Source organism: Cryptomeria japonica, chromosome 3 (genome assembly GCF_030272615.1).
Source record: "Cryptomeria japonica chromosome 3, Sugi_1.0, whole genome shotgun sequence".
In the NCBI taxonomy this organism is placed as follows: domain Eukaryota; kingdom Viridiplantae; phylum Streptophyta; class Pinopsida; order Cupressales; family Cupressaceae; genus Cryptomeria; species Cryptomeria japonica.
The window spans coordinates 182,439,844-182,452,520 of NC_081407.1; the positions used below are offsets into that span (position 1 = coordinate 182,439,844).

Sequence of the window (12,677 nt, forward strand, 5' to 3'; positions counted from 1 at the left end):
CATCCCTTAAGTTAGTTATGTTGGGTGATGTGGATAATTTGTATATTTAATTATGTTTTGTAATAAGTAGACCTAGATGGGTTGAGTTGTTCATCCCTATACTATGTTATTAAGACAAGGTTTTTATAAAAGGAGGTGAATATGGCTGTAAGGATAAGCAATGAGTTTGATATTGAGTTTTGTATCTCTTAGAGATATAGTAGGGAGTGGCTTCTTCCTCAAGGAAAATTATATGGTGTTACCCTTACCTCAATAGTTTATTTTATTTCTGCATATAAATGATATTAAGGTATCTTGACCCATAAACATATCTTGCTCTGCGTGTGATCTATCTTCTATATTATCATAAATTGCCATTATTGTATGTGTGGATCTTACCACTATCCAATAGTGGTAAGATCCAATTCGTGGCCATGAAGATATCGTTGCAATCATAGACATATCTTACCCAAATCTAAAATTTAAAATTAAAAGTTGACCGACTTCCAAACTTTGCCCTTCTTGCTTAGAGTTGAACAAACACAACTTGGTGTAATGTATTGCTATTCCTTGTATTTAAAGACACTCAATGCATTCATTCTGATTGTATCTTGATTAGCAAGCATTATTTGATTGGTGCACTTATAGAAATCTAGTTCCGTATAAACACCATGAGAGCATACACACAACTAAAGATTGTTGTTTCTTATTACTTGTACTTATTTTCAAGGGTTGACCTAGGAGAACATGTTCCCCTATGCGATATTGAACCCCACAAAGGTATTTCTAAATATTGTTAGTCTATTAGGCACTAGAAGATATGAAATAAGCCAATGTTTATCATGTAAAGTGAAGAACAAAAGTTTGTAGATTGCATAACACAAGTACACACTCATGGATTAGTGCTAGATCGTCAAACTCATCCCTAAACAGACTCTACATAATATTCTAATTCCAAAACAATTGACAATTAGTTATGCATTATTCTTGATCTTGAAACATATCAAACTCAAATCATCTTTATAAAACTTAATATATTTATTTCTATTTATATTCTTCAATTATCAAACTAAGGAGGGTCCCACGAGGGAGGCTTAAGCTCTATTTTTAAGGAAGAGGCGGTCCCATGAATAAAAAAATTTGTGCTATGGGATTATTTGGAATCTTTTGAGCAGGTGAATAAGGGGTGGGGCTAGAAATTGCCCCACGAGCTTAGGGATGTTATTGCCACTTGTTAAACATCCAAGTTTAATTTCTATTTCGGAGCTTAAATTTTTAAGTTGAACTACACTACAAAATTCATCGAACCACAAGCTTTAAATTTTTTCTAAAAACTCTCAGCACCTCCAACTCTATTATTTAGGAAGCCCCCTCCATTAGACCGAGCCTAAATATGCCTATTTCTATTTACATTCTTAATTATGTGCACAAAAATTTAAATTCAAATTATCATTATTTAATCTAGATTAATTATCCATATACATTTTATCAATAACCTAAACTAAACTTAAAATAAACTCTTCCTTTAAACAAATATGAATTAAAAAAAAACAAAATCACGTTAAAGGAACTCAAAATTCTCCCAATGTTTGAGAACAATATACATACATATTCCAAATTCCATATAAGCTTACAACAGGTAAATCACCTTTTATCCTAATCTAACCCTTTTTAACTAATCTAACCCGGGGCAAATCACCTTTTTATACTAGTCTAACCCTTCAACTGGATAACCTAACTTAACCCTGGTCGTTGCAACAACTGTGGTTAAATGCCCTAACTTTGCAGCGCACTCCATCACATTGCTTAAGTAGAGCATTTGACAGGAAACCCTCAACAAACCCTGTGAGGACACAAACCCACTGATAGGAAGTGCCGTATGACGGAAAAAAACTCTTGTTCTTTGTCTCAGAACATTTGAATCCCTGGTTTGTTTCATTGAAACACCACGGCCTCTTGTTTTTGGTGGCTTTTTACAAGTGTTGAGTGATTTTACACGGGTCTCTGAGGGTTTCTTTATATATATTCTGTTGCCCGATGCCACGTCCTCGGTAGCTACTTATTTGCAGTGACCATGGATGCTATGATTGGGCAAATATCAATTTCTTCACATTTCTGATAGGAAACCAAGGGTATGATATTCAATTGCTTATTGGTGCCATTATTGTGATTACATTGTTTCAGTCCTTTAGTTTTCTGGCTTTTCTTTTTTTTTCATCTTGAATGTGGTTAAGATTATGGAAGTGCTGGAGCCAGTGATGATGTTATTTTGTTGGAATTACCGACTGAGGATTAATCCGGAGATGTCGTTAGGCATTCTGAGGCTCCATGATTTTTTGATAATTTTTTTTTAGTTCCTAAAATTAGGGATCTAAAAAAGTTGTCTTTCATGATTAGGGTTTAAGACGGCCTTTAGTAATTAGAAGTAAAGGCAAACCTTTAAGGGTTTTTGCTTGAATATCGTAACGTCCTTTTCAGTCATGAGTAGCGGGATAGGAGGGTTTTATTCGTGTGGCACAAAGAATCAGGGATTAGCTTTTAACATTCTGTCTCTCTTTTAGAAGACATTTACTATACAAGCTGTTTTTAGTGGCTATTAGGCAGATCATTTGGGTTTAGGGTTTAACTGTTAATATAATATAATGTCGAACGGTATTTAGGTTTTTATGCTCGTTTGTCCTCCATTTTGGCAGTTGGGTTTTAGGGTTTTTAGGCGTATAAATATTAGTTTTGATCATTCTAGCTTAAAATATCAAGGAGTATATATTTTTTAAAACTATTGATGTTAGGGTTGATTATTACAGGTACATGGGGTGGGGTGTATTAAACTTATTGTTTGGATAAAGGCTCTATAGCAAATTGGAGCTAAATCAACTCTGTAATAGACATGATTTAGTTAGTAGATGGATTGTTTGGATAAAGGCTCTATAGCAAATTGGAGCTAAATCAACTCTGTAATAGACATGATTTAGTTAGTAGATGGATGTTATTAGATTCATTTTAATTTGGATATTAAGATTGATTGATTGTTCATGTAGAGTAACTCGGATGGTTTGAATTCTTGTGGGAAGCTGCATAAGAGATTTGACTTATATTAGAAGTAGCTGCAGAAGAGATTTGACTTGTATTAGAAGTTTATGTTCCATGTATTGGCCATTCTGCTTATTGTAGGAAGAGCTTCGAATATTGGGAGCTTGGTTGGTTTGATAATTTGTAGTCTTTTTTCAGTTTTTTAAATGTATTTGGATATGTTAAATATTTGTCCATTGAATTTTGATGTTGTAGCTTTGTTGCAACTCTAGTGTTTTGGTTCATGTTTTTCTGTGATGTATATGGAACAGTTCTCATCTTGAAACTGTTTGCTAATTTTATGCATTCACATATCTTATATCTTAAATTGTTTAACGAATAAAAAGAATAATCAATAATCATCATATTAATTATCAATAATAATTTAATCAATAATTATTTAAAAAAAAGGTTCAATGGTGTCTAATTTGAACTGATCTGGATAATCATTATGTTCTATATTCATTCACATGATAACTTGTTTTTATCAATAATTATTTTAAAAATAAGGTTCAGTGGTGTCTAATTTGAACTGATCTGGATAATCATTATGTTCTATATTCATTCACATGATAACTTGTTTTTATCAATAATCATCATATTGATTATCAAAAATAGTTTAATCATAATTATTTTAAAAATGAGGTTCAATGGTGTCTAATTAGAAGTAATCTGGATAATTATTATTTTCTATTTAAAAAAAAGAAAATGTCATTAGTTCACAAATGCCATTTGTTCTTTAACATTCTATTATAATGGAAAAAGATGGTCAGTTCCAACTGTCAAAAATAACAAAAGTCAAATCCACGTAAATAGATGATAACTGCAAATATTAAGAAAAAACTTTCAACTTATTACGCCGAAGGCGGCCCCTCTTATTTGAGGAAAACAACCTCCGGTTCCAAATCAACGGTGGAAAGTTATTTAGAGGTGCTGCAAGACGATTGCCACCTTTCATTTTTCATAATTTTAATTCGTCCAAATGTTTTCGCTGGATCACATGCATGATCACATGCATTGAATGTGCCATTATTAACTATGTCATCTCCAGGCAAGTGGCTCATCTGACTCGTCTGTATTGCTGAATCATCACTCACACATTCATTCAATACAAATCTCTACTTGTAGCACTAACTACCTACTTAACTTTCAAAGATAATTTCTTCTCCACCACTTTACTTTCTAAGATAATTTTTTCTCCAGCTGATATGATTCGTGTTGAGCAACTATGTATATGAGGATCATACAGTTTTCTCATTTCAAAATCTCCTAGCACTAGCCGCACTGAGCAACTATGTATATGAGGATTATACAGTTTTCTCATTTCAAAATCTCCTAGCACTAGCCGCACTTCCTTAGGTGAAAATACCCACCAAAACAAGATACTCCAATGTATTAAACCAGTCAAGATACGCCAGTGTAATTATCGTATAATTATCGTATTCATGAGAGTTTTCTCCAAAAGCGTTCTTTCTTTATTTCTTTGGCACTAAAAAAGGGCTGAATAAGTGACCCACAATTTCTCCTTGGAAAAGAATAAATTGTACAGATCCTTTGCTGCAAAACTGATTTTGGGAGTACCAAACTGGCATGAATGATTCCTGCTTGTATATCTCTTTCTAGGGCGTTCGATTATCCTAAATTATAACCATTTGCATAAGCATGCAATGATGAGGTATACGCATCTGCATTTGGTTTATAACCCTTTTTCATTCATATCTTTTAGAACAGCCTCTGCCTCCTTCCAGTGCGCTTTTCTAGAGATTGCATTTGAAATGGTATTGTAAGTCACAAGAATGGGAGCGATTCCTGCTTCCAACATTGCACTATATGTTGCCAAAGCATGGTTGATTAATCCACAACTACCATAAGCGCTAATCAACATATTAAACATTATCATGGCTGGCTTGGATATACTCTTAACTTTCATCATTTCCTTGTAAACTCTATCATATTAAACATTATCATGGCTGGCTTGGATATACTCTTTTAACTTTCATCATTTCCTTGTAAACTCTTATCAATAAACTTATGCCCTCCATTTCTTGCACATAGTCAACAAGTTATTCCATGTGACTCTCTCAGGGGTAAATCCAGCAGATCTCGGTTCACCAAATGGTATTCCATGTGACTCTCTCAGGGGTACATCCAGCAGATCTCAGTTCGCTAAGAAATTGCATCATCTCTTTGAATTTTCCTTTCTTCCAATACTTACCAATAATAGCATTGAATGAGCATATATTTGGACTGCAATCATGCTTAGTGCTACATGTTTCTTGATGATTTCTTCAAAACAAGAAAAGGCAGTGGAATGGCACAAGGGTCCCCTCAACCCTTACAATTTTTAACCGTCATGCACTTGAGATACCAAATTTGATGGTCATCCTTTCCTGTCTAATATTTGCCATAATTTGCATTCACATTTTCCTGACTTTAATGATCCAAAAGTTTCTTAATTTTGTTCTTTGTTTTGATTTCCTGTGAGATGACCCATGTAATTGAAACATGGGACCATGCAGAGATTACTAAAAACACATAATTCGTAAAGGTCAAGAGGCATGATAATTTATTAAACCAATGAACGCTAAAAATGAAAAAGTTAAGATTGCAACAATTGCGGTTACTGCTCATGTCATATATACATAACCCTCTCTAAGAAATTTTTGATCTTCCATCCATTACGCAATGAAAGCACAGCGTCGTTTCTGATTCATACTGCAATTTTTTTTGGTTCTTAGAGAGCTTTTCTGCAACATTCTCAATGCGAAAGACAGCGATGCAAGTCATTCTATTGCATTCACTCTACACGTGCTAAGGCTAGGAAACATTGTATTTACACGTGGTCAAGCTCTGTTTCTTTACTACCATTCCTAGAATGGCTAAATTTAGCTTCCTATTGTAACTCTTGACAAAAAATATTAATGCCCAATATTTGATTTGTAAGTTCTTTCATTTATTGTATCAATGCTGATGAAAAAAGGCCTATCTAAATATTCTAATAGATATTCTTGAATATTTGCCTTTTATTCAAGTTTTTTTCTAAATTCTAAGAAAACTATGTTCATTTATTTAAATTCGTTTTATGAGATTTAATAAGATTTGGAATAAATCTTTTTTATTCTAATAAATTTTAATATATAATTACAAATCAGTATTTTTCATATAATACAATCTTAAAGTTTCACTTACAATTTATGTATAATTGCAATTTTAATTGTATTGATATTATTAATATATCATAATATTTCATCCCATATGGTTAATTTTGAACCACAAGTTCCCACTTCATGAAAGAAACAAAGATTCAAATACTTCCTCAAGAAGGGATTTTTTTTTCAATATTGAGGAGTTCTAGAGCTTAAGTGCAATTGGAGATGGTAAATGATAAACTAATACTATAAAATCTAAAAAGGATAAAGGATATGTGACATTGTACATGGATAAAAAAAACATTATATAGTGTTTATGAAGTAGATTAAATTTAAATAAATAAATAAATATTTGAATGTAAAATTAGTAAGTGAATATGATATTATTTAGCTATTTTAATTTATTTTTTATGTTAATTTCATTCATATGTTAATAGAAATTTTAATGCTTGAATGAATTTTATAAAATAATTAAAGTGTAAAAATAACTTAACTTAAAGTCAAATCTCGTCATCCAATACATGAAATTTGTTGTTGATGTATATTGTCTATTGGATCCTTTGATAAATAGACTTATCTTATTAGCATCAAGGATTGACTATTTAATTTAAGATTCTATAGATGACCAACAAACAAAACTTTCAATCAAAGAGAAATGAATGCTTTCAATTTCTTACCTTAGATAGATCTTGACATCTAAATTTAAAAAATTTAAACTTTATGATATCAAATATTTATTAATTTTAAACATATAATTAAATAATTGTTAATTAAATAATTGTTAATTACAATATATTACATTACAAATAATTTTTTTATAATAATTAATATTATTTACATATTGTCCTCTCTATCTCTATCCCATTAACCTTCTATCTCTCACTATCTCCCTCTCTATCAATTGTAAACTTAGCATAAGCCTATTTTGCTAATGGAGTTTGATCATAAAAGTTTATTTATAATAATTAATATTATTTACATATTGTCCTCTCCATCTTTATCCCATTAACCTTCTATCTCTCTCACTATCTCCCTCTCTATCAATTGTAAACTTAGCATAAGCCTATTGCTAATGGAGTTTGATCATAAAAATTTATTTCAGTTATGTCTACATTAATTAAAGTGGGATTATATTATATTTAGTATATATTTTATATAAGATCATAGAATTACATATTTAAAAATATGTTTGTTGTCTAATTTTATTTATATATAATTATAGCATATATAAAAATAAAAATATAATTTATAAATAGTTAATTATATATTTAATAATTGTTATATTACACTACATAAAAATATATTATTAATTATATATATATATATATATATAGGGAGGATTTGGTCTATTTTTTCTATCCCTATATCTCTCCATCCATCTATATCGCTCTCTCTATATATCTATTTCCGTCCATATCTTTCTCTAGCTTTATCTCCTTATCAATTTCTCTCTCTCTATTCTTTTGCATACATCTCTCTCTCTCTCTCTCTCTCTCTCTCTCTCTCTCCACCTTTATCTCTACCTCTCTCAGGCACCTCTTATCCCTCACTCCTCCACCTACTCTCTCCCTTACTTTCCCTTTCTCTCCATCTTGCCGTCTCTCTCTCTCTCTCTCTCTCTCTCTCTCTCTCTATATATATATATATATATATATATCTCCATATCTATCTCATTATCTCTACATCTCTCTCCGCCTCTATATATCTTCCCCTCTATAACTCTCTCTATATATCACTTTATATTTCTTCTCTATATATTTCTCTCCCATCTCTCTCTCTCTCTCTCTCTCTCTCTCTCTCTCTCTCCTCATTTCTCCCTCCTCTCCATATCCCTCTCTTTATCCATCACCATCACCATCACCATCCTTGTCTATATCTATATCTTTGTCTTTGTCTCTATCTCTATCTCTATCTCATTCTCCCCTCCCTTAACTCTATAGGTGTTCCCTCTTTTCCTATTCCAAACATAATATGAGCCTATTAGTAACGGAGCCTAATTATCTTCTTGATTCAAAGGTTCTTTTTTGGTTATCATTTCAACATTGAGACATTTGTTGTAAAAAAATCATTTGACAAATGACCTACCAATTGACATCATCTACTACATAAATATATACAATATATAGACCAAACAAAAATCCATTTGAGTTTTATATTATTTAACAAAACAATACCTGATCAATAGTACAATCTACAAATCACAATAGTTTAATCTGCAAATCATAATAGTTTATGTGAATTCTAATGGTTCTATCCTTTTAATTTGTCATCTCAATTTTGTAAAAATGTAAAAAATTGGCTGCCACTACCTACCTTAGGCATCTATCCTCTGCCCTCCTTGCCTATCTCGACAACAAAATGGCCCTTATGCCCCTACCTTGCTTATCTCGGCAACAAAATGGCCCTTATAATTCTTTATTAAATTATACATTTATAATACTATTTTCTGTAATTTACTACTATGGAAACTAATTGTAGTGAATCTATTATTATAATTAATATAATAATAAATATAAATAACATAAAATTTTAAAAAGTAATTTAATTTCGCACATTAAAAAACAACTAATAATAAAATCTATAATTTATAACATGTAAAACATTATTCTTTTCAAAAAAATTAAAATTGATTGGTTTTTTTATTAAATCCATTCAAGTTATGGAAATTTTTAAAATTTGACAAATTAGTGTAGAATATATTGGACAATGTAACTTGAAGTAATATATTATTTTTTACATATATGTAAATTTATAAGCAATGTAACTTGAAGTAATATATTATTTTTTACATATATGTAAATTTATAAGCATTTGTTGTTGTTGTTGTTGTTGTTATTATATAGAGCTTTGTGGAGATTTGAAGATTAAGTTAATCTATATTATGATATTGGTAACATTATTTTTAACTTCAAAATAATATATACAAAAACTAATTGAATTTTAAAATTTATATTCCACAATTAATTAGATCAAGGCCAAATTTTTTTTAATCCTATTTGTGATATATTTGTACACAAGTTGCAATATGCTATAGATTTATTAAGCTTAAAGATTCTTTAATAATATAATAATGAAAATTTCACATTATAACAATAGAGACAAACTATAATTTAATTTAAGAATAAATAAATAAAATTAATGTAATTTATAATTAAATTTTCACATTATAACAACACTACCTTTGCTCGCATTTTGAGGGTCTTCCCTTTCGTTGTCAGATATGTTTCTCTACGAGCCATCTTGCTTTGGATTGTTCTATCTCACGCCACAAAGGTGTTGCTACTTGGTGGAAGGATGCTCCTGATAATCACTTGACCATCTATGTTGCTAAATTTGATTTGGAGGTGCCTTTTACTACTACTGATGCTGCTGTCGATTCCACCGTTTTGGATCCTCCGGTCCGAACGAACCTTGTTGCCTCCGATTTGTAGCTTTGCTCTACACCTACTGGTCATGCTCCTGATGCTCTGCTGTAGCCTACTGTTCTGCAACCAACTCCTGTTCTGCAACAGTCGATTGCTGTCTTACCGTAGTCGGTTGTTGTCTCGTAGCAGCCTTTTGCTGGCTTTATTGATGGTTTACAAGCGGGATCCTTACCGCTTGGTCATTCTCTTGACGACCTCGAGAGTAGTATCGCCTGGACTGTTGTTTGTTGCAGGCGGAAGGGGAAGTCCTCCTCGCCCCCCCAAGGATTGAGTGTCCACTCCCCTCCCTGAGTTGGGTTTGAGTTGTTGAAGGTTGGACAAGTTCCCTCTGTTCGACCTTGTTGGTCCCGAGCTTAATCCGATGTGCTGTTTTTCCTGCCTACTGGCTTTTCTTTTTTTGGTAGTCTCTATCTATGTTAAGGGTCAACGCCCTAGTTAACACTGCTTTATTTAATAAAAAACATTATCAAAGCATAATTTAATTTTAAGATAATATAAATAAAATTAATGTTAAATATTTAATATGCATCTAGTTCACGAAGTTTGTAAGCATCTAACCTTCACTATGAAGCAATAATCATGTATCAACAATTAGGAGAGATAATTATAATAAATACAATTATTATTTATTAGAAGTACTTTATTTTTTATATAATATAATTAGTCAAATAGAATTGAATTGGAAACTGCATATTTTATTTACTCATTCATATAAAATCAATTTATAGATAAGTGAAATTAAATAAAAAAGAATACATATTCCTTTAATATCAGAAAAAGTAAAATTTAATTTAAAATTATATTTAGCATAATTATTGGAAACATTAATAGGGGAAAGGACCCAATAGTTGACCACGTTCCAATGGTTGTGATAACATTTATTGATTTAGTGCCCATTCTTGTTGATTTAATGCTTAATATTATTTATAACATGGCACCAATAGTTGTGATTTTAAAGTTGTTATTGTGATGATGACTACCCATAATTGAATAAAATGTCCCCCTAAGCACTAAAAAGAAATGAATCATGTTATGCCACATCAACACACAGGTATCAGTCTCACATTTTTTGGGGCTTTTTGGGACACCTTGGCAAGGGACTTGACATGTAAGCTACTATAAAAAATTGGGAGTGATTTAAAATTTCCATGTAAGATTTTGAGAAGCATAGAGTTATGATGCTCAACTACAGGGTCCTCTACCCTAAGTATTAGCTAAAAATTATATTTCTTTTATTTAGAAATTTAAAAAAAATTGATTTATTAGATAGTTGTGGATTATTGAATAAAGTATTTAGATTTTCTATAACTCGAATTTTTTACGGAAAGAATAAAATGCATGAACTTTAGTAGTTAATTATTGTAAAATAATTAAAATTTCTTTGAGAATAGTAGACAATTTTTTTGATCAGTTACCTTGGAGGAGAATTATAGGATATTTATCTATGATTTTTTACTATTACTTCTAGAAAAATAACATGATGTTATCATCAAATTCAACAAAGAGTTTAATTTAACATTGAAAGGTTTCATTTGGTCATGAAATTATTAAAGGAACTTGTTTTTAATTTGGATTTACATAATCTTCCTTACTGGATTATGAACCCTCTTCCCCTAGTCGAAAAAAATCAAGTTTTCTCAAAATTCTTGTGTCCACTCATGTAAATTATTAGTCTTGATGGTCTCCTTCAAAGCCCTCCTACCTAGAGCTAGAGAAGCTTCCCCCAAAATTTTTTGGGCTTCTTCCAATAACTACAAGCATTTTCACTAGGTTTCCTAGGATTTTTGTTGCCACCCTCATGAGTAAAGAGGTTTAGAGTTTTTAGAGTTTTTTATCCACTTAGCAGAAAAAGTTGGCTCTTTGCCTCAAATAGATTATTTGTGCTCTCACTAGAAATGAATATTTAAAGATTCTTCTTCAACATTTCATTTCCTCAAGCTACCTAACTAAACAACCTACCTAGAAGGGGATTGATTTTAAAACCCTTCTCACCATGAGGTATGTGGTTCACATCGAGGGCATTTTTATGGCCAAAAGAATTTGTAATTCTTGGGAGGCTATTATGCCTTTGATATCTTGGAATGGATTCAATTTTAGGGATGACTTTTGTCTCAATCAATATAACCTTTGGTGTCTCCTTTTTTGCAAGATCAAGGTCACACTATAGCTCTTTTTTCATTGGTGAAGGCTTTGTGGTTCCTTTTTGTCAAGATAGTGAGACTTTTGAAGATATTAAAGGGGTCATTCCTATTGATATGGTTCACAAAATTAGCATTTAATCTTCTAGATGATGGTAGAAAGATTGAAAGCGGGGTTAGAACACTACCTGCTACAATTGCACACCACATTTTGGATACCGTTAGTTTTGTCTTGATTTACACATGGTACCATGTTTAAATCTGGGACTACATATGCAATTTCCATTCTCTATTTGGAAACACAAATTTCCCAAAGTTTGGTCCACTATTTTGAATTCCAAACTATTCTAATTTCTTGGTTTATTATTTTCCAGGGCTTGCCTATGGGTTCATAGTTAATAAGCATCGAAATTTGAGACCCTTGTTCCTCTCTTATGAATAATTGAAGTCTTTTAAACACTTCTTTTAATTTAATATTTGATATCAATAGCTCTAGAATTGGTTCATTATTTTTTTTGACCCTTTTGGCTAGAGCATTTTCTTGGCATGTGGTTCTTTTAGGGGATTGGACTTGCATCCCAGGCTATAGATTCAATCAAATTTAGGACACTTTTAGCATAGAGATTCTCTTCAGCATTTGGAAAGATACAAGTTTTGCTATTTTTTCTCATTATATTGTTGACTAGAATTTTTCACTTTTTTCTAAAGCGACTATCTGCTCTAATATGTTATTATAGATCTAGGAACAATCCAACAAGGTTTACCTAGAAAGTGGATTTAGCTTCAAGAAATGCCTTATCATTGGGGAATAATCCTTGTGTCCTATCTAAAGTTCCTCCATCAACTTCCTCTTTTTAAGGTTTCTCACCTTCAAGTGCGCTAGCGAGGTAAGAGTCCACCAGCTTGTGGTAATCAAG

General features: G+C 31.5%; 1 long non-coding RNA gene and 3 other non-coding genes across 4 annotated transcripts; all 4 read left to right on the forward strand.

The window, feature by feature from the left end:
- Positions 1-1,680: 1,680 nt before the first annotated feature.
- On the forward strand, positions 1,681-5,396 carry LOC131037358 (uncharacterized). The gene is made up of 2 exons (XR_009104208.2): positions 1,681-2,111; positions 2,784-5,396. It is a non-coding gene; the product is annotated as an uncharacterized LOC131037358 (long non-coding RNA).
- On the forward strand, positions 1,819-1,992 carry LOC131037386 (small nucleolar RNA Z112). Its single transcript, XR_009104217.1, has one exon. It is a non-coding gene; the product is annotated as a small nucleolar RNA Z112 (small nucleolar RNA).
- On the forward strand, positions 2,011-2,157 carry LOC131037388 (small nucleolar RNA snoR2/U65). The gene has a single exon (XR_009104219.1). It is a non-coding gene; the product is annotated as a small nucleolar RNA snoR2/U65 (small nucleolar RNA).
- On the forward strand, positions 2,229-2,309 carry LOC131037387 (small nucleolar RNA snoR77Y). Its single transcript, XR_009104218.1, has one exon. It is a non-coding gene; the product is annotated as a small nucleolar RNA snoR77Y (small nucleolar RNA).
- Positions 5,397-12,677: the final 7,281 nt, after the last annotated feature.